We start from the raw sequence: 27,550 nt of genomic DNA on the forward strand, positions 1-27,550 counted from the left end.
AAAACAGTAATCACTGCCTCTTAAAAAAAAAAAAAAAAAGATAGATAGATAGAGATACATGCAGAGGCAGAATCCCTCCTGGGTAGGGTCGGATTGCCCCACAGCTCCTCCATTTCCCCAATACTCTACCCACCCTAGGAGGAGAGAGCGGGGGTCGCACAAATAACACATACACAAACACCCTCATTCTCTAGAATTGCCACTCTCCCTTGGTCTGAGGTTTTAAACGACAAGCGAACCGTGCAGGGGAGGACCTCTGCCCAAGGAGGTTCAGAAGAGCAAACTGTGTGCGCTCCGGAGCCGGGGCGCTGGGCTCGCGGACGCGGGAGTGGGAAGCCCCGGCCCGGTAGGAGCGGGCTGCCGGAGCCGGGCTCAGGGCAAGCCCCTGGCGCAGGGAGGGGAGGGCACAGGGGGGCGGACCGGGTCACTCGGGGACTTACCTGGTCATGTTGGCTCCGGGCAGCAGCCGCCACCGCCTCCCGCGCCGCCACCAGCACTTTTCCCCAGCGCCTTCGCGCCCCGCCACGGCCGCGCAGCCCGCTCCTGCCCAAGCCGCCGCCTCTGGGCGGCCAATTTAATCCCGCCGACCTGCGGCCACCGCCGCGGGAGTCCCCCCAGTCGCTGCCGCCGCCCGGCCCTCGAACGGCCAGCCCAGTCCAGAGCGAGGAAGTGGAGGAGAGTCAGCGAGTGAGTCCAAAAACCCGAAATCCAGCATCCAGAGGAGCGCGTCCCCCCGCCCTCCCTCCACCCCTACCCCCTTCTCCTCCTCCTCCGCCTCCTCCTCCTCCTCCTCCCGGGCCGTCCTCCTGGCCCTTCTGAGCCGGAGGCTTCCGCGGCGATTTCTCCTCCTCCCGCTCCTCCTGCTCGCCCTGCGCTCGCTCCGCAGGCTGCTGCCGCCGCCGCTGTGTCTGCTCTCCCTCCTCCTCCTCCTCCTGCTCTTCCTCCTCCTCCCGCTCCTCGACGCTCCGCTGCTCGCGGCTAGGGGGTCCGGGGCCGGGTCTCCTCTCCTCCCTCCTCTTCTCTGGTTTCCTCCTTCCTGCCGCTGCTTCTTTTAAAGAGGATTCTTTGGCCACAAATAGCAACTCGGCTGCCCCCCTCAGCGCCTCCCTCCCCTTCGTCTCTTCTTCCCCCCAAAAGTGAAGCGCACGCGAGAGGTAACCAGAAACTGAGGCCAGCGGGGAAAGAAGGGAGGCAGGGGAGAGGAGGCGAGGCGAAGCCTGGAGACCGGCCCGAGCGGAGTCAAGAGCCAGGAGGTGGGATGGCCAGTCCGGCCCAGTCCTTGGACTTGGCGTGAACTGGTGGTTACGGTTGGAGGCGAGGTGATTTGGTGGGGAAATTAAATGAAAAAGCTCAGGAAAGTGATTGGAAAGCTTCTTTCTTTGTTTCCTTGTCTGGGTGATTTCTAAAATCCTCGTAACCGTGCTGGGGATCCCACGGAATCGCGGTGCCCCCGCGCTGGGAGATTGTGTGTGCGCGTTGCCAGCGCGAGAGTGTGAGTGTGGGTGCGCCCGGGGTGCAGGGAGAGCCAGGCCCGCTGCGCCCGCTGGCGAATCCCTGAATCTGGACCACTGACCCACTGAAAGGGCCGGAGAGCCCGACGAAGGAAGGGCAGACAAGAGAGCTGGGTGAAGGAGGCGCACACCACACACACACACACACACACACACACACACACACACACGCAGAGGAGGGGGCGGGGTGACGTCACTCCCCAGCATCCATCCACCAGGCCAGAAAAGACCCCCTCTAACAAATTCACTCATCTCCTAAGAGATGCACACCCGGGTGCCTCCTGCTCTCCTGCTCTCCTGCTCTGCATCCCGGCACATTGGAGGAAAAAAATGCTGATCGCGCCCCCATTCAAAGCAGTTATAATAATATAAGGAGCGCGCGTTGATGAGACCGTTTGTGTCCGCCCCAGTTCACCTTGGCAGTCTTATTCGGGGATGCTCGTAGCATCTACTTTAGAGTCAGAGAGGAAGAAAGGGAAGTATCGAATCATCCTTAGTGGAATAACTCTTGTCTTGCTTCCATGCTATTTGCTTTTTAGGATGTTGGAAATTCACTGCTCCCCGCTTCTCTGAAGAACACCCTAAAGCCCCCTCCCTAGACATGCACTCAGTTGTTCCGCTACACAAGCTTCATCTGTGAACCCTTCATCCACAGAACACACTGGATGGATTGTTAGCTCACAGGCACATTTTAACCTTCTTCACTCCTCCTCACAGGATCTCCAGCATGTGGAAAAAGTCAGCAGCTGGAAGCCACCACTGGCAATTGGCCTACCACAATTTTATTAGAAACTTGGTCAGAAAGGTTAAATAAAGTAAAGGCAGGGCCTCCAGCCACCTCCCTTGCTCATTCTGCACTCAGGCCAGCATATACACACAATACTTATCCCTGCAGGCTGGAGGCTGTTTTTGAAAGGGCAAAGGTAAGCAGACCTCTTAGGTTCGGACTAAAGATCAGGCATCCTAACTGTTGTCTCAAGCTGCCCATTTGTTCCCACCATCTGCATGCTGTACTCCTGAAACACACTGAAGTGTTGGTCAGTAATCCTCTGCCCCTTTTGTGTTCCAAAAAGAAGCCACATATTTTTGCCAGGAGTCTTGCTAAATTAAGTTTAGTTTTCCAGCAATTTTGGGGGTGGGGATCATTCTGGCATGACTCTTCCTTGTACTTTTTTTTTATGGTTAGCCTTATAGTAAAAAGAAGAAATTTCTATCTGTTCAGGTCACCCCCAGAGCCAGGTTTACCCTCCAGTCTTTCTGATGACATGAGGAACTGAAAGGCTGAACAGGTTATGATGGGCCCCTGCCCCTGTGCCCTAAGGATGGATTCCGAAATCTGAGCCTCCACACAGGTGATTCTCACTCAAGGTGTAAACTGATTTGTTTTTCTCATTGCCACATCCTCCTCCATAAACTGGCAAGCCCCATTTTCCTCCTGCAAAGTTGGATGTCAGAGGAAAAAAAAAAAAAAGAAAGTTTTTAAAACCCTAATAATCCTTTTATGTTGCATTTGGTGGACAGACACGCATCCTTCTGCCACTTTTAAGGAGGTCTGACCAGATCTGACCTGATTTTAAAAGATGGTGGCTGGGAAGTCTGACTACCATCTGGGAGTGTAGTTAAGGAAATAACCTACCCCACTGGTAGCCAGTTAGACTACCTACAGAATGTAGAAATGATCATTACCAACATGAGCAGCAAACAGGTAGCAAAGAGATCCAAAAAGAAGAGGAGAGAGAGAACAGTATTAGTAAGTGAGATTAGCCAAAGGACCCTACTTTCCTGACACTAGGAGGTCCTAGATGCTCCTGTCCTACAATAAAAAAACATCTCGGAGAAAGAAGTAGCAATGGGAGAAGGTGACTATCGAGTCTGAGCTATTATTGTACAAAATCCAGCATTATTCAGGGCAACGCTGCTGAGGATGAAGGGATCAAGGAAACGGAGGAGCCAGACTCTGTGCACATCTGAGCAGCAGTGGGCTAAGATAGCCACCCCATATACAAATATTAATACATTCACAGCAGATTTGTAATGAAGCAACACTCTGTGGCATCTCACATAATCTCTGGGAGTGTTTACTGTTTGGAGATTTGAAGTTGAAGAACGTCAGAAGTTGAAATCACCTAGTTTTACAGGTAAGGAAACTGAATCCCTGAGAGTTTAAGGTTACCCAACTATTTGGTGGCAGAAGCAGACCCAAAACCCAGATATCATGACCCAGTGTCACCCTGCCCCCAACTCTTCCTAGTGACCTCCCGGTTCTAGATCAAACAGTTTTTTCCCACTTATCAATGAGCAATAAATATAGAATATTTTAAAACTATACTTAAGTGAAGAAAAATGAAGAAATGGGCCTAGACATTTTCTTAGTTCCTTTGCTCTAACATTGTCATGAATAGCACACAGGAACTTTGCTATAGCACAACCCCCTCTAGTGCATAATTCAGCATACAATGAGTATGAGTCTATTTTGGACCCCATCCAAGGGAGTTAGTTCCTAGAAGTACTTGAAAGATTTTATTCTCATCTATAATGAAACATCCTAAAAAGACTAAAAATAATCATAACGACAATGATAGTAATCATTTGTTACTCTTGTATTATATACTAAACATTATGCTATTCCACTGTTTTCAAAAGGCGCATCATGACCTTTTGTGGGTCACAAACCTCGTGGGTCATGAACAATTTTTTGAGCAAAAGAAATGAAAGTAGGAAAGAAAGGAAAGAAGAGTGCATTATATATACTAAATATTGTTCTGTAAAACCTATGTTTCGATCATGTGGCTAGAGATTAAAAGATTCAAGGCTGATGCCTTGCCTCCAGTCTTAACAACTGCCTTGGTAGTTAAATATAATTAGCCCCATTGTACAACTGAGAAAACAGGATCTGAGATGATAATTTGGCCAGGCTGACATAGCTAGCAGTGGCCAAGCTAGAATTTTAAACCTATATTGGCTTGACTTCAAATCGTGTGTTTTTACTTCTATTCTGATTACACATTATTAACCAAGGAATCAAATACTTGCTGTCGATAATATTTTCTTTGTAAGAGCCAGTTTTTTTTTTTTTTTTAATTCAGTTAGAATGGAGAAACAGGACATAAGTTCAAGTGACATGTTCTGAAGACAGTTTCATAAGGTAGTGAAACGAATATCTGAGATCTCTTCCTATAGTTGATAGTTACGTCCAATATACTTAATTCATTTGCGGCTAAATGCACAAATGGAATAATAATTAATGGTTGGGCTCCTGGGTGGCTCAGTCGGTTAAGTGTCTGCCTTCGGCTCAGGACATGATCCCAGGGTCCTGGGATGGAGCCCTGCATTGGGCTCCCTGCTCCTCCATAGGGAGTGTGCTTCTCCCTCTGCCCCTCCCCCCAACTCATGCTCTTGCCCTCTCTTTCTCTCTCATGTGTTCTCTCTCTCAAATAAATAAAATCTTTTAAAAAATAATAATAATTAATGGTTTTAATCTTCAAATAACTATTCATCTCTACAAGGGTTAAAATGTTTGAGAGAGTTTTTCAATTTAATTCATACAACAGTTTTCAGTAGCTTACTTCTTGTTCCAGACACAGAACTGGTACATGAGAGAGATGAAACAAACAGATATTAAATATAGTCACTAAACCATAGTTTGATGCATTTGGGAAGACAGGATCTACACATGTAAAGTAATCAGAATACACCATAATTCCATCTAAATTGTGAATAAGAAAGGAAGACAGTAATTCAGATGCCATGCTGATTTTTGGATTCATATGGTCCTATGCATTCTACCAGTAACATAGCACGTTTAGATGCTGTTAGTCCCATTCTTCAGATTTGGAAGCTCCTACGCAGAACTAGTTGGTGATTGAAATGAGAGTCTAATCCTGGTCTTTCTGATTCCACTAATGAACGAACGTCTCTTTACAAACAAGGGGGTTTCCAGTAGACAAAGAGGTGGTTAGAGATTTTGAGACATGCTATACAAACATTCACATTTTTCTCCATATGAAAGAAAGGCACTTTCTTTTTCTCAGGGCAGCATTTCTTGTTGCTGTCAGGCAGCAGTGTTCTCTTAAGGACAAGAAATCCATATCTTTCTCTAAAGAAAGGCCTAGAAAAGCCAGGCCCTCTACCCTGACTGTGTTCAGTTCGGCTGCTGCATTTCACCCTCACCTGCAGTGTGTAGAGGACGTTATGGTACGATGCTATTTTCCGTTGGCTCTGCTACTGGAGATTACGGCATGCGACTGTGACAAATGGATATTCCCATTAAATTCTTTAGTAGAGTGGGGCATTCCATTAACCATTGGCACTATCCCAACCCAAGTGAAACATTGGGTCATTTTTTTCTTGTGAGCAAGAAATGGAGGGGGAAAACAAAGGATATACTCTAATTACCTTTCTTCCTTTCTTTTTTTTTTTTTTTGTTGCATGCATTATGATAGCCGTATATTACAATTATTTATAATTAATATATGACAAGCTGTCAGCTAAAATTTAACAGGTGATTTGTCAAGAAGTCCCATTAACTCATACATTAAGCAGTGGGTTTCAGTATTCCCTAACAATAAAAGTGTGTTTTGGTTTTGTTGTCTTAAATCTATTGTGTTTAAATATTCAGAGGCCACCAATCTTTATATATTTGCAGCATCTTTTAAAAATACAACTATTGCTAATATAAATGGGCACTCTGTTAGTAATGTAAGGAATAAGCACATTTTTTGTCACTTTAACCTTTAAATGCTAATGTTTTCATTGACGAAACTAACTGCCTAGTGTTTATTTTTAAGTTTTAAACTTTTATGATTCTTTAATACATTTTCCAAATGATGTCTTTGGTAGTAAAGGCAAAGCTGAATAAAGAGGAAGTAATTGCAGTTTCTTATGTTCCATTTAGAGTTTGTATCGTACACTAGAGAATTTCGAAATGAAGGAATATTTTAAAATACAGAAAAAGATTAAGAAGTCACCAGAAAGCTAGTAATTAATCACTCAATAAAGGTGAAATCTACAGAGACCAGAAACTGATGAAGCAGGCTCCATTTTGCTGAATAGCAAGAGAATATAGAAATGAATCACAGATATTTCTTGGGAGGGATAACAAGATTCTTTAAAAGAGGAAAAGCTTGGGTTCACTATTTACAGAATGTCAATGTCATGGGATATTGTCTGGAAATGAAGTTAAATTTTAAACTACAATGTTATTATTGGTTCCATGGCCAACCAAATTTGTATTGTTTGCGAGAATGATAGGGAAAATTGTTTGGAGAATGATAGGGAAAAAAAGAGAATGATGGAAAAGTAAAGCAGCATTTGTTTAAAATTTTTATTGCATGAGGCTGACTCTTATCTTTCTAGACTAGGACCTGCTGCAGGATGTTAATGACTCACAGTCAACTACCATAGAGGGTGCTGAATCTCCTTAATGAAAGAATGTGCTTCAAGATTCAATGGTTAGGAAGAGAGAGAGGGAAAAAAAAAAAAAAAAAGCGAGGGTAAAACCTACAGCATAACAGTTTTTCAAAGCTTGTAAGACTTCTGCGTCCACCAATCAAGTTCAGTTTTCCCATTTTTAGCAAGAAAACCATACAAAGTCGCAACTTTATTTCCAAAGGGTCTTTCAAATAGAGTTTCAGAAAATGATTTTCAGAAACTAAGAAGCAAAATAGCACAAGTTGATTTCCGTGTAAGAGTGAGTCTACTTCTTCACAGGTTGGGGATTATAAACGACCAGTGCAAAAATGGTCCCGGCATCCTGGACGGGGATCGGTCACAAGACCTCACCTTGCTTCCCAGATACGGCAAGACCCCCACGTGTAGCTGTGGATGCTTCCACACACATTGAGGAGCAGTTTTCAAAGCAGTGAATGAAACAGAAACATCAAGACTACAATTTTTTTTTTCAGTCAATTTTGAACCTTTTATCTTTGTCTTATACATCTTTCCTTATCTTACACTTCAATTATGTCACTTAACAATTTCTACAGGGTGTGCATATTTAGCAAATGTTCCTTCTCAGCCGTTTGAGAGCAGATTAGCGTCTGATTAGAGCCAAAAACTCTCATCATGGTGCTTTAAGCACTATAGAAACTCCTTAAGTATCTGAGGAAGTAAAGGAAATGAGGGATGGAGATAGGAAGAGAGGATGAGGAAATGAATTGGTTGTCAATTGCCCTTTTTATGTGAAATATCACTTGCTTTACAAAGCTTATTGCAGTCCACTAAGTAGAATGAATTTGCTCTGCCTCTGTTCTCCCATTCTTTCTTTTTCTTATTTGGTATCTGCTTGTATTTTTATTTTTATTGTGTATATTTGTACCCTATTAAGCTCTGAGCATGTCCCCACTGTTTATATCACCATCAGTGAGCACAGAACCTGGACTATAAGCAGATCTCAAAAGATGTCTGCTGAATGAATCAATGGATGATAACATGGGGTTATTAACAATCTTTGACCTCAAGAAGCACAAAAGCAAATCAAGTCAAGCAGGTGTTTTTCTCTGCCTTCCCCTTGGCAAAGAAACCAGTGGTCAGACATCTAGAAGCAGTCCTGAGAAGAACACTTGGCATCCATGCTTTTTACTTTTTTCCAATCTATCAGAGGGACCTCCAACCTAGTGAGTTGCAGGCTCCAGGAAATATCCTACCTTGTACCAAGTGGGAGTAAGAAGGAATAGGGTATGGGCTTTGCTTTTCTTTCTTACAGTCGTGCTATTCTAAGAGTTCGGATGTCAAAAGTGCTCAGTGTGGTCTGTTCTATGCTGCGGAAAGAAGGGATGAGAAATTAGAACAAATGCTGAAAGCTAAAACGTTTTGTCTGCGATTCTGTCCTCGTGTCATCCATAACACACTTGCCTTTTATTAAAGTTATATCTATCCTTGCTTTGCTCATTCCTTCCCTATGCCTCTGCCATAGGCCAAAACCCATATATCTTTCCAGATTGCAAGACTGTAAAATCTTTAAGAGGAAGACTGGGTCTTAATCTTCTGTGTGTACTTTGTACATCTGCAGAATGTCCTGTATAAGGAATACATGATAGAATGCTGTTTAATTGAATTTTCCAAAGTCTAGTGTTTTCTTTAAAATTAATGGGAACTCTGTGGGGCACGAGCACATCCCACATTTCCCCATTTAATACATTCTATTATATTGGCCCCAGGGAGTATACTTGCATTTATCGACCACAAGCCCAAATGTTTGGACTGCCAAATCCCCAGAATGGAGGTTCACAACCTTGGCTGTACGTTAGAATCATCTGGAAAACTTTTAAAACACATGCCCAGGGACCATGTGTATGAGCTGAATTGGATTCTTTGGGGGTGAGGCTCTAGCATAATTTTTTTAAGAAGCTTCCGAAGTGATTCAAATGTTTAGCCAAGGTGAAGTAACCTTGCTTTACAGCTCTAGGAAGCATGATTTGAAAATCACTAGACTAGATTATTTCTAAAGTATATTCCAACTTAGGGTTCTTTGTGAAATCACTTTTGTTTTGTAAGTGAAAAAGAAATGACCCTTTGACTGGATTCCATTTTTAAGTAGTCACTACAAATAGCACACAGCCCAAATTTCATATACTAGGGTGATATTTTTAGCATTTCTTTTTACTTGGTTTTTATGTTTGCCCGTTCATCCCGCTGCTCACTCGTTCAGGCCTCCAGTGTGTGTGAGGTATGTCAACTATGCACGATTAAGGGATTCGAAGAATGTGACCAAGGCGCACATATTAAGGAAAACCCTTTCATCCAAACACAATACAAGCATCCCCTAATGATTTTCATCCCCTGCAGTTCAATTAAAAAAGGAAGAAACGCCATCAGCTAACTGAAATTCCAGCCACACCACCCCCTAATGAATCTATGAGTAAAACAAAGAAAGAAAGGATCAGAAAGATTGAAACCTCTCCTTGGAAAACATTTGGAGTTGAGTCTCGATGTTCGTGTGTTATTTTCAGAGTTACCTTAGAAATAACAAAACTACTACTTTGAGAGAGAAAAAAGGTACTCACACATTTTTGCTTAAGGAATTCATTTTCTTGAGAGGGAAGTTTTCTTGGTGAATTCTAATGCTAGAAAACTATCAACTATGCAGACTCACAACAATAGCAGTCTTCTTTTATTTTTCTGAGAGTTCCTAGCCCAGTGCCTGACAAATATAAGGAACACTCTCCACACCACATTATTCAATATCACCATTTATGTGGCACTTTGCAGTTCACACAGGCACCTGTCTCTTTTAAGGCTCTTAGTAATCCTGTGGATGGTAAAACACCCATTTTACATATGACCCAGACCCATGAATGGAACTCGACATTCTGAATCAGAACCTCTGGACTAGTTCTGGGGAGTCAGAATTTTTGGCAAGCTTTTCAGGTAATTCTGAAAACCACGGTGATAACTCCATTCAAATTCATTGATTTGTATTGTTCCTAGGAAAATAACCCAGTACAGCTGGGCAGATTCTGGCAGTTCTGAGGAGGCTAGCTCTCTTTTTTCTAGGACTTGCCTTTCTTTCTTCCATACTTTTCAAAAGGGGGAGAAAATCACAGGTGGCACTATTTTACCTAAATCTACAAGCTTTTGAATTCTGCTTTGCACAGCTGCCTTATTCTAATGGTTGCCCTTGCTGTGAAGGAAGCTCCTAGCTTCTGGCATTGGTGGCGGGACTTGAATCCTACCTACTCCCCTTCTGGCCACAACTAAGGTCTTAACAGCCTAGGGAGACCACAGGTCTCCTTCAGCAGGCAGCTGTAATTACATGAAATGTGCTGGACATTGGAGTGCAAATCCAGCAGCCTGCTGGGGCATTTCAGTCAGCTTCAGCCTTGTACTTGGGAACCCACTCGTTCTAGCTGTTATACTCAGGAAGAGAATTGCCATGAGCTGTTTGTGTTGGTGTGTGTCTTTCTCCATCAGTTTTTTTTTTTTTAACTTAAAAGTAAAAGATATATTCTTAGCTAACCACCCCCTGCCTGCCTTACATTATATTAGATCCACATAATACTACCTTGCAAATACCATCTCATATAGAACTTGGAAAAAAAAAGTCAGATAGACCCCTCAGTAAACCTTTAGAATAGAAGTATGCATTTCAAGAGAGGAAACAATGTTATTTTTACCTTATAATTACTCCTAATCCACACAGAGGCTGGAGAGAAGAGGATTTTGATTTTTAGGTCTGGAATGAAATATATTTGATTGGAAAGGAAGATGCAAGAGGGGAAAAAAATCCTCAAAAATTAAAGGAAAAGAAAGTGTGTGTCAACCACCCCAATCTTCTTGATTCTCAAACTTTCCAAATTCCTTTGGTTCACCACTCCAACCTTAGTTATACTCTCTTGTTTAACAACCCTCCAGCTATTATGGTTACAGTTTCTGGGAAATTTGTCTGTCAAAAGAAGAAAGTTTCCAAAGAGTTTGGCTCTTTTCTCTTGGGCAATAGAAAGCCATAAGCGTCATAAGACGTCAACATGAACACACACACACACACACACACACACACACACACATTCGGTCTCTCACTTTCTCTCTGGGGTTCAGCAGCCCATGACATGCTGGTCCTTCTGGCTTTGAAGAAAACACTGTGATGGGAGAGAGCAGGGATGTACCTACATCATACTCTCTGACTCAGATATACTCTAATATAAATGACTACGTTAGCTGGCTGAGAACTTTACCCTCTGGTCAGATAGCTTCGCAAAGTGAAAAGGATATTGGGAAAGAAGGACACAAGGCAGTTTGCCCTATCTTTGATTATCCAAAAGAGTAGAAGAGCTTTACGCTTTCCATTCCCTGCTTGCTAAGAAGAAAAGGTTGCTATCCCATTGGAAACCATTTGTTTCCTTCGAGTTTGTCTTATACCTTTGAAACTCGCTGGCAATGCCTCTTCTCTCGCTTTCAATTCCATGTATACAAATGTTCCCGTCGCTCTTTTTAAAAGCCCTGGGCACATGTTCAAAACATATAACCCAAACAAATAAACAGCATAACCGAAGCCAAACCCACCGACAACTGTACACTGTCCTCACTTTGGAAGGCCACCCTGAGATGTCACTTAACTGCAGAATGTTCTGTGAATCAAAGTTCACAGAGCTGAAAATGGAAGTTTTCTGTTGGCACCTTATCCCCCTCCCCCAAAAAAGTGGGACATGCAAATAAGCCACAGAATCAGTTATTTAAGATTCAATGGAGTAAATTTCACCTTGAGTGATATCCTTAGAAAACAGAATATTTAGAGAAGAGCAGAGTTCCTATGGGGAATTTAGGGTTAAACTTTGGTGGTATTATTTGCAAGTGCTGAGAAAGAGTTTTTATTTATTTATTTATTTATTTATTTATTTATTTATTTATTTAAAAGATTTTATTTATTTATTTATTAGAGAGCGAGCGAGAGAGAAACAGCATGAGAGGGGGGAGGGTCAGAGGGAGAAGCAGGCTCCCTGCCGAGCCGGGAGCCCGATGTGGGGCTCGATCCCGGGACTCCGGGATCATGACCTGAGCCGAAGGCAGTCGCTCAACCGACTGAGCCACCCAGGCGCCCAGGAGTTTATATTTAGAACTAAGCTCTTGATCTTATCTAATGATTGACTTTTCATGGCCTTTGGAATTATCTTTGATAGCAAAATTCCTGTCTTTTATTTACCCCTAAAGCTGACATGATCACATCATTGGAAGCTGCTATAAATGAGGCCATGATAAGAGTGAACACTTTACCAATGGGAAGGACTCCAACATATAGGAAAAAGACTGAATTTACTACAGACTGATTTTTACCTCAGTGCAGCCAAAAAAGAAATAGCTCAACAAAATTCAAATTTTGGTGTGAAATTTCTCCAACACAGAATAGACAGAACTGCCCAAAAGCACTGTTTGGAGTACTAAGGAAATAAGGATCTTTGGCAGTGATTCAGCCTGGCACTGTGGTCCTGAGGTGCCACTGAGAAAAAAATGCATCCTCTATAAGATGGCAACCTGTGGAAATCAGCAGCAGTGCAATCGATCAACAGCCAGGGCCAAAAGCTCTTGCTTCCGTTTCTCTGACAGAAAAAAACCACTATAAAGTCGGCTCACAGCCCCAACAGAAACTGAAAAGTTTATAACAAGTGGTACCACCTGTGCTTATGTTGCAGCCTAGCCAAAATAATTTCCTCTCCTGGGTCTTCTAACTGTGGCGCAGGGTGAGGAATGTGAGAGTCCATGAAGAGGAAGAAGATTCCAACATGGAGCCCGCACAGTGAGTGGGTTAGCCTTGTTTGTGCTAGCAGAGAGATCAGCGAGTCTTTCTCCTTTACTCCGGGAACAACTGTGTGTGATATGATCTCTCATCCCCTATCAAAAAAGGCTCTGTCTTCAGGAAAACAAAGACTTTTCTGCTCAGCCTTGTTCTCTCACATGATTGAGCTTTCTTTTTAACAATGTTACATTATTACAACCTTTGTAAAGCTTGGGATAGGGAGCCTGTATTAATAACACACAAAAAAGAAAAGCAGTTTGTTTATACAAGCTAGTGTTTTGACCATAATTATACTTTTCTCTGTCTTCCTGATGAATCAGGAACTTTTGAGCCAGGTATCTGAACAAAGCATGATAAAACTAGGATCATCCGGGATGTGACCTACATTTTTGTAAATCTTGTGGAAACAAAGTTCTGTTCTTCATCCCTTACTTAAAAAAAAAAAAAAAAAATCTGTAATTCTTTCTTTTTTATCTCTGATTTTCATGAAAACCATCCAGAGACAGTCCACATTTTTCAGAAATAACAAATTTTTCAGTACAGGAGGAAGCATTTGCCAGTACAGCAGCAAGAAACCAGCCAAGATGCTTTGGAGGACTTAAGCAAGTCCATTTCAATAAGGACCCAAACAATCCTTGGCCACCAATCAGAAAAACAAGTCATCAATGCATTAGGAAGCCCTCAAATATGAGTACTGTCGGTGGAAAATAGAGTTACTCACCAACTGAAAATGTTTACTTGAAGTGAGAATTATTTTATGGAAACCAGTGTGAGTTTTGGAATACTTACAATCTGTTCAGATTGGTCACTGTGTACAATGTTCCTGCCGCAATATGCCCTGAGACTTCTAATCTGTCTGCCTAATGGAGCAGGTGGTGAGATTCTCTACTGAGCTGTTGGCTCCTGGAGGGCAGGGACCATGTCTTATTCATCTTGTCTCTTGCACAGTACCCGACTCTTCAAAGGCAGTCAATAAATATTGAATGAAAGAATCTTTATATACATGACCACACTCCCTGATCCGTGGCATAAAATATCAATACCCCATCATCTATTTCCTATTGCCTTGCTTTATTTTTCTTTTGAGCAATTATTACCAGCTGTCATGTTATGTCGTTGTTTTTATTATTTATTATTTCTATTTTTCCCTACCAGAATCTAAGTTCCCAGAGGGTGGATTGAACAGGTTTGATTTCCTGGATATCCCTAGTACCTAGGATGGTGCTTGGCACATAACAGGCAATTATAAATATGTGTTGACTTCTGAATGAATGAATGAATGAATGATAAATGAATGGTATCCTATTCCACTGTCTATTCTATTCCATTGTCCAATGTCTCTCTATTTTTCTCTCCTCTTCATTCTCATCTATTTCATCTTAATAAGGTCTGAAAATTCTACTATGAACTTTAATAAATAGTAACAAAAAAGTGTTTCTTCATTACATAATGGTTTATTCTAAAGAATGGAAGGATCAGGAGACCAGGTTTTGCGGGTGTCTGGCACAAGGGTCCACAAACCTGCAGATAAATATGAGTGACAAGAAATGAGGAAGAGAGGGAGGTAAGAAACAAAATATTCTCCTGGAGGCCATCAGTGGTGGACGCTTTCTGAATTGACAGGCTATCTCATCTGAATAGCACCATCTTCTAGATTTTAGTCATTAAAACATATGACTACCTCCTTTATCATACTGGGCAAGGCCTTCATGTCCTTCCAGTCTTTTAGGGTAAAACTACATCTTATCTAGATTTTGAGTTCTCTTAACGTATCACTTTTAAACTTAGGGTAACATTTTAATAATACAATATAATATTTGTTTCCTTAGGCATTTCTGCATTGTCCTCATGTGAGAATGAATAGTAATTCCCAACCCATTAATAACATTCCCCTTTTACTACCCAATTGAATGGCTGATAAAACCACTGAGTGGGTGGTTCAGTGACTTGCCTGTGACTTACATGTGGTTGGTCATCATGCCAAATATAAAAAACTTTCAACTGCAAACTCCAGATATTATTTCTTTCTTTTCAAACCAATATGGAACAGGAAGTTCTTTGTTCCTTGGAGATGCCCATAATATGTGATGACAGTTGAACATACTTATTTTTGCAATTTCCCAATTTGGGTATCACCAAATGAAACTGGAATAAATAGGAAAGTAGCCTAGCTACAGTGTCTAAGTCTGGAAAAAAAAGCACTGAGTAGGAAATGTGTGTCGTTGGCCTTCTATTGCCCCTTTTCTCCACTCTAGGCCTCCTCTGAGCATCTCATTCTCTCTACCTTGACCCCAATCCCCTTCATACTCTAGGCTGGCCAACCACTCAGTTGCCTTGCTCTCTTAACGAATCTTATCTCTCCCCTAATTTAATATAGTGGAAATTGCATTGGAAATGAGAGAACATAATCCCTAACTCTGTTAATGGCTGTGTGTCATGGGGTGAGCTGTAGAAATCGCCGGAGTCCTAATTTCTTTATCTGTAAAAACAAAGATAGTAATATTTATTTCACAGAGCTATTGCACAGACTACATTAAATCATGTACTTGAAATTTCCACGCAGAGTGTACCTCCTAAGAAATGTTGGGATGCAAATGTCTGGATATTTGTTCTGACCTACGTTGGTAATTCTAATGAAATTTTCAAAACAGAAATGTGGAGGACATTTTTCTAATGGAGGTGAGGAGACTCCTTCAGGTGCAGCAAGGGTGGTATGGGGAGGAAGTGGAAGATTTAGGGCCCTGATGGACAGTTGTTCAGTCCCCAACCTATACAACCATACATGGACACCCTGAAGGTACACATCCATTTGTGAAACGGGAAAAAAAATGAAGATGAAAATGGAGGAAAAAAAAAAAAAAAAACAACTCTTAATGCTTTGGGGATGATGAAATGAGACAGTAGAATGCCAATCACTAAATGTATTAAATGAAGTTAATTATGATAACAAAATTGTTCATCTGCCTGGCTCTTTCTAGTGTTGAGACTGGGAGTTCTAGTATAATCGCAATAAATGTAACTGAAAACTTTAGAATGACTTTAGGAACTCTTTACTTGATTCCTTCGGGCCATATTAGTTCATATTATTTTTAACCTGTTATGATCATGGACAACCCTATTTCAAGTATAAGGTGAGCATCTCGAAGTATATTTTCTTTTTTTTTAAATTTTATTATGCTATGTTAATCACCATACATTACATCATTAGTTTTTGATGTAGTGTTCCATGATTCACTGTTTGTGCATAACACCCAGGGCTCCATTCAATACGTGCCTTCTTTAATACCCATCACTGGGCTAAACCATCCCCCCACCCCTTCCCCTCTAGAACCCTCAGTTTGTTTCTCAGAGTCCATAGTTTCCCATGGTTTGTCTCCCCCTCCGATTTCCCCCCTTCATTTTTCCCTTCCTACTATCTTCTTTTTCTTTTTTTTAACATGTAACATATTATTTGTTTCAGAGGTACAGATCTGTGATTCAACAGTCTTACACAATTCACAGCACTCACCACAGCACATACCCTCCCCAGTGTCTATCACCCAGCCACCCCATCCCTCCCACCCTCCACCACTCGAAGTATATTTTCTAAAGTGTGTAGCGGGGACAGGGAGTTTATAGTTGTGAAATAGACAAATCTAGTTGTATGGATGCTCATGTATATCATTGTGTTTAATAATAAGCATTATCTCATTTCCTTCCTGATGTTTAAAATCTGTGACGTATATCATGACTTTACTGTGATTTGAAAAATAGGTTCTAGACTCAGAGTGGGCTGAACTCCTGGCTCAGCCATAAACAGAGTGACTTTGAGCTTAACCTTGAGCTCTCTGAGCGTCACTGTCCTTGAGAAGGGAGGAAAAATATACACACTTTTCACAGTTGGTGTGAGACATGTAGAAAGATCACAGGTTTTTTTATAATGCTGAGCCATGAATTAACAAATACTTAAGCCCATTTCTTATGAGATAATAAGTGTCCTTACTGTTTAAATAACATTTTTGTTGCATTCTCTCTTACTTGGAGCTCAAAGCATCTTACTTGGTACATCTCTTCTTTTCAGTACTTTGGAATGTGAGCATATACGTAAGAGAACCAAGCACAGAACTGGCCTGATCTTGTGGCTTCTACCACTAATGCTCTAATGTTTTTTGTCAGGTTAACCCAAACCAAGAGAGCCTATGTGAGTGTGAGTGTGTGTGTGTGTGTGTGTGTGTGTGTGTGTGTGCATGCATGTATGTGTTGCTATTCAAACAACTCATAAGACATAGCTGAAAAAATTCACTGAGATTGGTTTTATTAATAATACACTCGAGGTATATATTGGGGAATAGTCATCAAACCAAATGAGTCGATGAAAAGCTCATATTCTAGGGATGCCTGGGTGGCTCAGTTGGTTAAGTGTCTGCCTTCGGCTCAGGTCATGATCCCAGGGTCCTGGGATCGAGTCCCGCATCCGGCTCCCTGCTCAGCGGAGAGCCTGCTTCTCCCCCTGCCTGCCACCCCCCTGCTTGTGCTCTCTCTCTCTCTCTCTGACAAATGAATAAATAAAATCTTTAAAAAAAGAAAAAAGAATAGAGGTGTGGAAGGAGACTTCACAGCAACAAACACCTCTTTAAAAAAAAAAAAAAGGCTCATATTCTAAACATCAGTTTATCTTTTCGTTTAACCTCTGGAAATAGACCAGGAAACTGCTTCTCTCTGGGAAAAAATGTTAAGAGTCCTGAAAACTCCTTCTGCCCCTAAACCTCGTTTGTAATGTTCATGCACTCTAATATTACAGGATAATCATTTTACTGCAATATCCTCAGAAGAATTTGGAGGTTTGTCATTTCCTGGTTAAAGCTTTCATTATTTGCTTCTGGCAGAAACCTAGTCAGGAAGAATTAATTGGTTTATAATTCTAAGTTAATATACTCTGATCATTTATTTAAATCTGTGAAATTTACTTGCAAAAATAACTCAGCACATTTGTTGTTCTTTAAGGACTGCAGTAAAACTTCACTGAGTGACCTGGTACCCTTTGCAAACAAGGACTAGTTTTAAATATTTGAAAGAAAAATGCAAGTATGTTTGCATACATCTTTAAAAGTTACAAAGTTCAAGATCACGGCCTGGTGGATGACCAGAGTAGATTATGTTTTAAATGTGTCCTTTTAAAAGTGTCCTTCTTGTCTTTTTCTTTTACCACTTGGCTTCACATTTTAAATATTTTGTATTAGCCAAATTAGAAGAAGAAAGATAATTTGGGCCTTGTTCTATGAAGTCACACACAAAGAATTCAGGGTAACTTCTATGTCAAATTAATGCTTAATTAGAACACTGCATAATCTGAGTAGATAAATGTCACATTTTTAGCTGTTTTGGGAATCTTATGAGACATTGACATGGGAGGACCTTTACAGTGGTAGTTTATTTCTCTGTTGTAAAGGATTTCAGAGCAAAAAAAAATTAGCAAATTAAATTAATATCTAAATAGATTAACATATTTTAATGATCAAGCTATCTTTTATTATGTTGGTATTTTTTATGATGTTTTTTGACAATAGGTCAAATTATAAAAATTTGCATTTGCATCTACTTATAAAATGATAGAACTTTATCAGGAACAAAAACGCAAGGGAACTTTCAGATATCCGTTAAACTTGACATTATTTTCTAGTAACATTTGCTAAGAATGATAACCCTCAGTGACATTTTATATTCACAGAGGAGACAGGCCAATAGACAAAGTTTCCAGGGGTCATTCTTTTGTTTTTTGCCCCTTTAACATTTAAACACTGCAAACAAGTTTTATTCCAACTCCTCTCAGATAATCCAATTTTCACTTTCTTAAACATGAAGCCTATGAAGGATGCTGGATGGAAGTAAAAGTATCTACGGACAGAACTCCATGAAAGTATCACCCATGATCCACCTCAAAATGGCCTAGAAAGAGGGTCAAATCTTTCCTTCGTTGTTAGTACTCTTCATCTTAAGGAAACTTGACAGTTTATATGATTGACTTTGAAGATTAGCTAGAGATCCTGGAATGATGAGCATTTGTTTAGTGCTTTGTGATATACACCTGGGAGTGGTGCATACTAACCATTCTTAGAGAGAATAGTTAGCTTACATTGTTAGATATTCCTGATTTTCAGGAAGTCATCTGAAGTCATTTTATGAAACATTGTGTCTCAGGGATCCCAATAGCTGGAATCGTTTAGGAGCTCGGAAAGCAGTGGAAATTGCTTCACACTATGTCCTTCTGTGCAGTTCTTCATTCCAGGCACAGACAATACTTGGAAGTAAATACAATGACTACTGTATCTTTTGTGCTCTCAGCTGCCTCTGTAACCATCCAAACTAAAAGATATAGGGTCAGTGTATGGGGCCAGGGCAGGGGACAGTGGAGACAAAGATGGAAGAAGAAAACTAAATAAGGAAGGGTTGTAAATGTTTAAGAAGAAAAGAGGAATTATTTGATTTACTTCTAATTGAATTCTCTGCACCTTATAATCCCTTTTAGGGTACACAACACAAAAAAGAATGACCATAGCTCTGCCCTTGGTGACTCTAGGTAGATGCCGATTCTACACCATCTCCAGGCAACTGTTTGCTATACTTCTGTGTTTACCAGGCTCCTCTGGTACATCACATAAGCATTCTGTCTGTTTTAGGTGCAGAGCAGTTTCCTTTACCATGGGCAAGGATGGAATAGGAGGCCTAAGACACATGCATTTAAAACTTCCTTAAAACAACGCACCTTTCTGTATTCCAGTGAGAGGCCAGTATCCCCTCATGTCTGGGAATTTGCTGTCCTTTCTTGGACTCATTATGGGCTCAGAGAAGTAGGATCTGTTATCTATGAGATGGGTGAGGGGTATGGAGGGAGAATGCCCTTCAAATCTGTCCTGGATGTTCCTGTTTTCCTGTTTTTACAATAAATAAAAGCGCTGGGTGTGGCTGGGGTATGAAGAGTGAAAAAACAATGTGATTGGGTCTGATAGGCTTGGCTCTGCATTCACTCATTTGCTCATTCATACCTTTTTTTTTCATTCATTTACTCAAATACCTACTGAGAGCCCACTATGTGCCTGGCACTCCACAAAACACTGAGGGTACAATGATGAGTGAAAACAGACACAATCGGGTCACTGGTCTATTAGCATGGAGCTCACTGGTCAGTAAGAGTCAGTCCTGATTATTATCTTACTTTTGGAAGTCCCTTTATAATAAATGTCCACCTTCCTATCCAAATTGTGAGTTATAGACTTATTAAAAGATTCTGAACATTTTTAGGGGGGTATTATTTAATTTCAGTGATTTAAAATATAATCATGCATCTTGAAATTGATGCTAACTTCTTTTAATTTGTCATGACAACCTTCCAGCATTAAAGTTTATTAGACTTTGCTTCAACTTTACTCAGAGAGACAGAGATGGAGAGAGGCGGGACCAAAGCCAGAAGCCGAGGCTCTGGTCATCCATTTTCTGAGACTGCTCCAAACACCCTCTTGTGTTTCCAGGTATTATAAAACATGTAATGAGAGAAGAGTGATCCTTCCAAATCACAGGAGATCAGAAACCTATTGACAGAGAGTGAACCTTTTTGGTCTCACTGCTTAAGTAAGAATTTTCAAAGCAAACATTTCAACCCTCCACTTGTAACACTGTTTACAGAGAAAATACACCCTGTGTTTACTGTGGGGACTGGAATGTAGTCTTAAAAATAAAGGCAGGGGGGATTCCTGGGTGAAAAGAGGTCAAACTGTAGGGAAATTAAGACAGTCATTTTTCTCAGTCCTGACTCTGAGCAACACAGTATCTCCTGCCAGTAATCTACCTGGTTACATCTGGTATAAACTGGGATGGTAGCCACATTGATAATCACTGAATAAACAGCATATTAATGGCAACTGTTTGAAAGATAAGGAGGGATTTCAGATCCTCAAGTTGTTTTTTCTGAGGGAGGCTTCAATTCAAAGCCTCATCCCCTGGCTCATCCCCATTCAGTGTTATCCATGGAAAGGGCTGGCCACCTGCTTATGCCTTCTCTCTTCCATAAAGATGATGATGTGGCACAGCACACAATAATCTCCTACTCACTGCTTTTAATAGTATTATTTCTATTGAGCAAAATTCTAACTGCTTAGAGATAACTATTACTGTTTAATCTGAGGGCACATACTAGGAATAATGTTATTACTGCAAAGACAGAAACAAACAAATGGTCCAGGTACCCTGCACTTTTCTCTCCATCCATTCACGCCTGCTGTTTCTCATCCTAAAGCATTAACAAGAAGTGATTATTCATGTGTATAACAACAAAGTTATGCAACCTCCCCTGAAAAGATAATTAAAATATTTTAATACATTTTGTTTCTTTAGCCTAAAATAATATTTCTAAGGTCATTTCTGATATGCTGCAAGAATTGGCAATACACTATGCTCCCTCATTTAAAAATCATAGTTGTAATGGTTCATCCCTTCTCTCATTTACTCATTCCTTCAAAAATACCTATTAAGCATTAAGTGTATGCCAGGCACTGGGGGTGCAGTGGAAAAGAAACATGTTCCTTGTTCTCATGGAGCTAAAAGTCTAGTGAGAGAGATTATTCTTTAAAAAGCTGTGTATTAATCAAATATTTATAAATTCATACTAAAACTCAACAGGGTAATGTGGTCTTAAAACAAAGTTCCCCATTAATACGTTTGTAAGGTAAAACACTGACTTTTAATATATCTATTTGGCTAGGCCAGATATATCAGGTTTTATTAAAGCTGGGCACCTTTTTCTTCTTGAACATGAGAATGCTTTCCTTCTACAAGGTCTCTGTGGAGGATAGTGATGTAGACGTACAGTCCGTTCAGTACAGGACAATGAAGGAGCCATGGTATACATCACTGTGTATTGGTATAATTACAATAATATAAATTTAAATAAAGAACAGGTGCATAGACAACTAAGCACAATTCAATGTATGTGCTTTACTAAAAATGTGAGACCATAGCAGAGTGAAAGGTATGAAGGGTGGAGCCACTGAGGACAGAGTTTAAAAAAAAACCCTCCAGGACCAGGTTCTTAAGGACTAATAGAATAAACCAGAGAAAGGAAGAAATGGTGAAGAAAAGGAATAAATTCACAGAGAATTCAAGACACCCAGCCATTGTCTTCTTTATGGGTATTTGGTCAGTCCTCTCATGGAAAGAATGCCTCGATTCCCTTTCCAGACGTTCTCTTGGACTCTTAATGGGTTCCTTCCTGTCTTCTTACTCAAAAGAACAAGGAAAGGAGCAGGGAGGCATCATTCAGCTTTCTCACCATAAACAAAGTTCTATCCTTCTAGATGGGACTGGGCTGACTATCATTTAAAAGGCTGGTAGAAAAATAGGGAAAAGAGAAGAGCCCCAGTATGCTGAAGATCATGCCTCAAAGGTCAAACCAGAGTGCAAATAAAAGTGGTGTGAAAAAAGCACATTAGGGCAAGGACCAACAGGGTCTTTATTTTCCTTCTTCTCTTTATGATATTAGGAAGGGTGAACACTTAGAGAAATATTGTTGACTCATGGACTAAAAATAGAACGGTGGTCCCTTTATTTTATTTTGTCTTGATGAGATTTATTTTTAGATTTATTTTAGAGTACCTCATCTTGAACTTGTAGTTCTGGAAAGGATCTTTAAAATGGTCTAATCCAATCCCCTTGTTTTATGGATTAAAAAATTACAGACCAGAGTGCTGAGATAATTTGTTCAAGAACAATTACTTAGGGGGCAAAGTTGAGACCAGAAATCAGATCTTCCAGTCTCCCCAAAAGTAGAAATAATTTAGAATCATTCACACCTCATTTGAATCTGTGATCTTATTTATATCTGTATCTGTTTCCTCAGTATAATGGCAATTATAATAGTTTGCAGGGAAGTTGTGAGTAATAGATGAGAAAAATATATGAAAAGCACCTAGCAGAGTACCAGAATCCTCATAGGTGCTCGCCTTTACAGCCTCTTTAACTGTGATTAAGATATTTTAGAGCATGAATTCTGAAGCCAGTTGAAATAATGGACACTATAACGGAAGATAAATGTGAGAATTGAAGTCACACACACACACACACACACACACACACACTCACTTATATATACTGGCACACACACATGGTTTCCTCCCACAGTGAATAATGACCATATGTTTGAAGTTCTTGGTAATGCCTTAAGAATACCAATTATATCAATAATGAATTCCATTAATTGAGCACCTACTGTATGTCCGGTATTGTGCCGCTTTGATTACATACATTAATTCTAATTCTGGCAGCGATCCTACATATCACTTCACAGATGTGATATGTATACACTAGAGGCTTAGTTGCTAAGTAATGTTGCCCATGGTCCAACAACTAGCATAAGGATTAGATGAAAGTTATGGAAAATTTTCAACTCTCAGATTTGTTCCATGCAGAATAAAGAGAAGTGATTTCTTAAAATTTCTGTCCAGCACAGATGCCTAGACACTTAAACTAGCAGCTGTTTTCCTTGGATTTCAATGGGCAACGTTGTTAGGCTTGACTGGTCTGGACCATAAACTTGGGTAATTTAAAGATGGAACAAAGGGCATAGATGGTGATTTCTTCCAAGCACACACCTGCTGGGAGCTATGAGTAACTATCCCTGAGGTCAGACTTAATTGGATTTAGATCTAAATGAACTCTGACATGTTGATTATTCACTGCTTGAAAGCAGAAGGAAGAAAAATGCTAAGGTGAGAGGTCAGGAGTGTAAGCTTTCCTCTTTCTCTCCTGTGGTTCTCAAAAGTCCCCGCTGAGGACTTTCTTTTAATCAGGTCTTGTATTTTCACTTTTAAAGTCACTTGGGAAACCTAAATATTCTGGTCCTATATCCATCCCAAATACGTATCTTTCCTCACAGCCTCACGTTCTACAGCTTCTAGAATCAGTTTGGTGATGGATATTAGGAGCCTACCAAAGGCAGCACGAAGTATTTGGGGATACATATTCAAGAATTCTCACAATTAATCTCTTCCACAGAATTTTAAGAAAGGGAAGTCGGCAATCTTAGAGACGATAGGAGCATTAAGGTGAATAAGAGTGAGTGAATTGTCTACTCTATCCCAAGCTTTGTATATCGAACCTCAGTTAATTTTCATAACTATTATTCTCATTTTATCACAAGTACAATTCTTATCCTCATTTTATCAAGGGAGCAACTGAAGCTCAGAGATTTAATGGCACGCAACAGTAAATGACATAGTTGTTATTCAAGATGCAGCTCTGTCTGATTCTGGCAGCCAGAGCTCTGAGAGGGTGATTGTCCTGACGTGGTCATTGTAGACTAGATACTGGGTTAAACTCATCAGAAAAACATTCCTGGAGAAGGCAGGTCCTGAGTTGGAAGACAAAGAAGGAAAAACAGGTGGCTTGATTGCCTCCTACTTACGTCTGGCTCCTGAGACAGCAGGCTTTGGGAGGGCAGGCAGCAGGAGTGTGGCCTACTTGAAGTGGCAAGCACAGGAAAATGAGTAACCCAGAGGGTAGAATAAGGTGGAGTGAGAAGAGGACTCTGAAGGATTCAAGAGAAGGTTTTTTGAGTTTGGAGCTGGACCCAGGGATGAGGCTAGAGGCAGCTGGTGGTTGTTTCAACACAGCAGGAGGACCACTGGATGCTTGAGAACCAAAGAACAATCTGGGAGCCAGAGAGTGAGAGCAGACTAGACCGGTCATTTGTTAAAGATCAATAGGTATATTGAAGATTCTGGAAAGGAAATATCCCTGTTTAATAGTAACACGGTTTTCGCACTAAGTGAGACCCATGACAGAAAAGATGAGTTTGTAGGGAAGAGAAAGGCCACAAGTCAATGTTTACTCTATTGGTCTACCATAGCTCGACCTCTATTTGTCAGGCCTCATTCTTTCACTTAATAAGTATCTCCTGAGTATCTCCTGTGCATCAGGCTGGCTGTGGATATGCTGAACTACAGCAGCATATCAGGTCTGCATGGAGGAAACAAAATGTTATCTCTTGGATTCCAGTGAAGGTGACATAAAATTGATGACCATTGAATCAATGATGGAAAATTCACTGTGGAAATTTAAGTGCTTTTGAGAATGAGATGGGATTAATTAGATGACTATCCTAGTGCAGCTGAAATGTTGATTGTGTTGAATAAAATGGAAACAGGAGAGTCTTTGCTTTGAGAGGAAACAGAATAGGAAATGTGGGTGAGATTTATAATGAAAATAATCATTCCCATTTGGGGACCCTAGACTTCTTGACTGTACAAGATGCCTTACTTATTCACCAGTCTGCACTACAGCTTTGTGAGTAAGCTTTTATTACCCTCATTTTATTGGTGAAGAGTAGGATGACCAACCACCTATTTGCCTGGGACTGAGGGGTTTCCCTGGCTGGGGACTTTTAGTGCTACAGCTGGGGGAGTCCCAGACAAACTGGAATGGTTGGTTATCTTAGAGGAAACCAAGGATCACCAAGTCACAAGTCAAAAAAGACAGAATATGAACTCATGCCCAAGATTTCCAGGTGTCTTTCCATTATACCACACTGCTCAGTCTTTAGAAATCCCAAACTTAACAATATCAGATCACATATTTTCTAACTACATAAGCATGATAAAGTTTTTCTTTCTTGAATCAAATGACTTCCACACCATCTCTTCTGTTAACTTGCTCATTGCTGTTGTCTTGACCACTAATCCCTATGTATGATCTAGCAGATCTTTGACTAACAGCCTCTTTCAACACAGGAGAATCATATTTATACATTAAACCTTTTCATTTTTCAGTTTCTCAGTTAGAATCTCAAAGGTCAGTGGTACAAAAGAACTCCAGAAGAGGTTGTGTCTACAAGAGACTAACATCTGGAAGAAAATGAAACAAAAAATGAAAGTCCAGCTGTTTTGTCCATAAGCCAAACATGATGCTATCTGGGGACATCTGGAGAGTTGATCAAACTTTTTTGATTTCCGTACAGATGTTCGGTGTCATACAGACACAGCCATAACTGCACATGGAAAGATATGCATAATGGTGTTTCACGACACAGTTGCCATAGGGAAACCTTTCATAACGCTAATGTCTGTGGACAGAATGAAGACTCATCCTGTTGGCCTAGACTGGTATAACAATTATATTTTATAGCATGTGGTTATTATGTTCCAGGCCATTATCTTGACCCAAATAGCCATGCCATGAGGTAGACATTGTGGATTTTGAAATTAGTTACTTTACAGCCTTTTTCTTTTTAAGTTCTATTTGGTTAGATTCAAGCAGGAAAAGTGGATTGCCTGGGCATTCTTAAATAACTAAGCAAACATATTTAAAACTTGTTTAAAAATGATTCAAATAATCCAAACTTGAAAATGATGTCACACTCTAACTAAAGATCGTCCTAGGGCTCAGTGTACTCCGCATTCAGCTTGTCCCCCTGTTTGACTGTTGTGTGGAGCAGCGGCATTATCTGCATTTTGCCAAGAAAACTCTGCACTGTGTCACGGTGTTTGTTGTTTGTTAATGTGCTAGTGGTTGCAAACTGCTTAAAAACTCTAATTATACATTTTTATATAATGCAGAGGTGGTGTGGGGCAGGCTTCATTACTGGAAGACATACACATACAAACTACACTTGTATACTTTGTTTGGTGCATAAATGCTTTGTAAGTGCCTGAAAAATAATATCAAGCCTTAACTGATTACTCACAATGCACTGAACACTGAGTTAAACATACAAAATGTATAATATTACTTAATCCACAAAATAATCCTCTGAGGTGGCCTTATTATCTCCATTTCACCTACGAGTTAACTGAGGTGCAGAAATGTTAAGCAAGTGACTCACCTCAGGTCATATAAATCTAACATATGGCAGAAGCAACCTTTGAACCCAGGTTGTCTAGCCCCCAGAACCCATGCACTAACTCTTATGCTCTGCTGCCTCTTCCTTTTTCTCTTTTTTAAAAGATTCATTTGAGAGAGAGAAAGAGAGAGAGAGCACACGCAAGTGCATGCGCGCATGCATGCGGGTGTGGGGGAGGGGCAGAGGGAGAGAATCTCAAGCCGACTCCTCACTAAGTGCATGGGGCTAGATCCCAAGACCCTGAGATCAGGACCTGAGCCGAAGTCAAGAGTCAGCTGCTTAACTGACTGAGCCACCCAGGCGCCTCCTTCTGCTGCCTGTTATTGAAATGAGTATCTGATGGCAGAGACCAAATTTGCTAAGAACCCCAAGACTGGTTTAAGACCACCATCAAACACAAACATGCACAGATCATTTTATGACTATTTCATTAAAAAAAAAAAAAAGTTTTGGCAGAGAGGTCCTGCCTCCGCACGTAGAATGAAGTGGACAGAATAGGGGGGAAAAGTACACCTTTGGTATACAAACCCCACTTGCACACATTCAAAATGATTCAGTCAGTGGGTTAGCAAAGGTTGTTTTAAGCCAAATGACACCTGTAAAGGAAAGTTATGTTGCTGCACTTTCCTTTTAAATTTGAACTTCTTACTTACTGACCTGGTCTGTTGCAAACATCGATGTGTCATAAAAAATACGTTGCCTTATAAATCACATCTCTCCTGTAGGAGATTATAACATTTTTTATAGCCCATCTGAACCTCTTGAAGCTTTGTTTCTTCAGAATCTATTCCAGTTACAAAGAGATAAGGTTTTTACTTCAAAGGAAGTAGTTATGAAATTTACACTTGTAGAACACAAAACTACCACCTTAAGGTTTTTTAATGATTGTTATGTCACTCACTTCTTGCAATTGCCACTTAAAAATTCACAATACACATAATAAAGGGT

The 27,550-nt window shown here is 40.6% G+C and overlaps 1 protein-coding gene across 43 annotated transcripts in view; it reads right to left on the reverse strand.

Moving 5' to 3' along the window:
* The window catches only part of PTPRD (protein tyrosine phosphatase receptor type D), a 2,297,676-nt gene that overhangs the window by 525,004 nt on the left and 1,745,122 nt on the right, over positions 1-27,550 (reverse strand). Inside the window, exon 1 of one of the 43 annotated variants that reach the window (XM_078062239.1) lies at positions 441-729. The exons of the other annotated variants lie outside the window; for them this stretch is intronic. The gene's annotated coding sequence lies outside the window, so the exon portion shown is untranslated. Of the gene's footprint in view, positions 1-440; positions 730-27,550 lie in introns of those variants that run through there. 43 annotated transcript variants of the gene reach the window in all.

The sequence above is a fragment of the Halichoerus grypus genome, chromosome 14, assembly GCF_964656455.1.
Source record: "Halichoerus grypus chromosome 14, mHalGry1.hap1.1, whole genome shotgun sequence".
Classification (NCBI taxonomy): Eukaryota; Metazoa; Chordata; class Mammalia; order Carnivora; family Phocidae; genus Halichoerus; species Halichoerus grypus.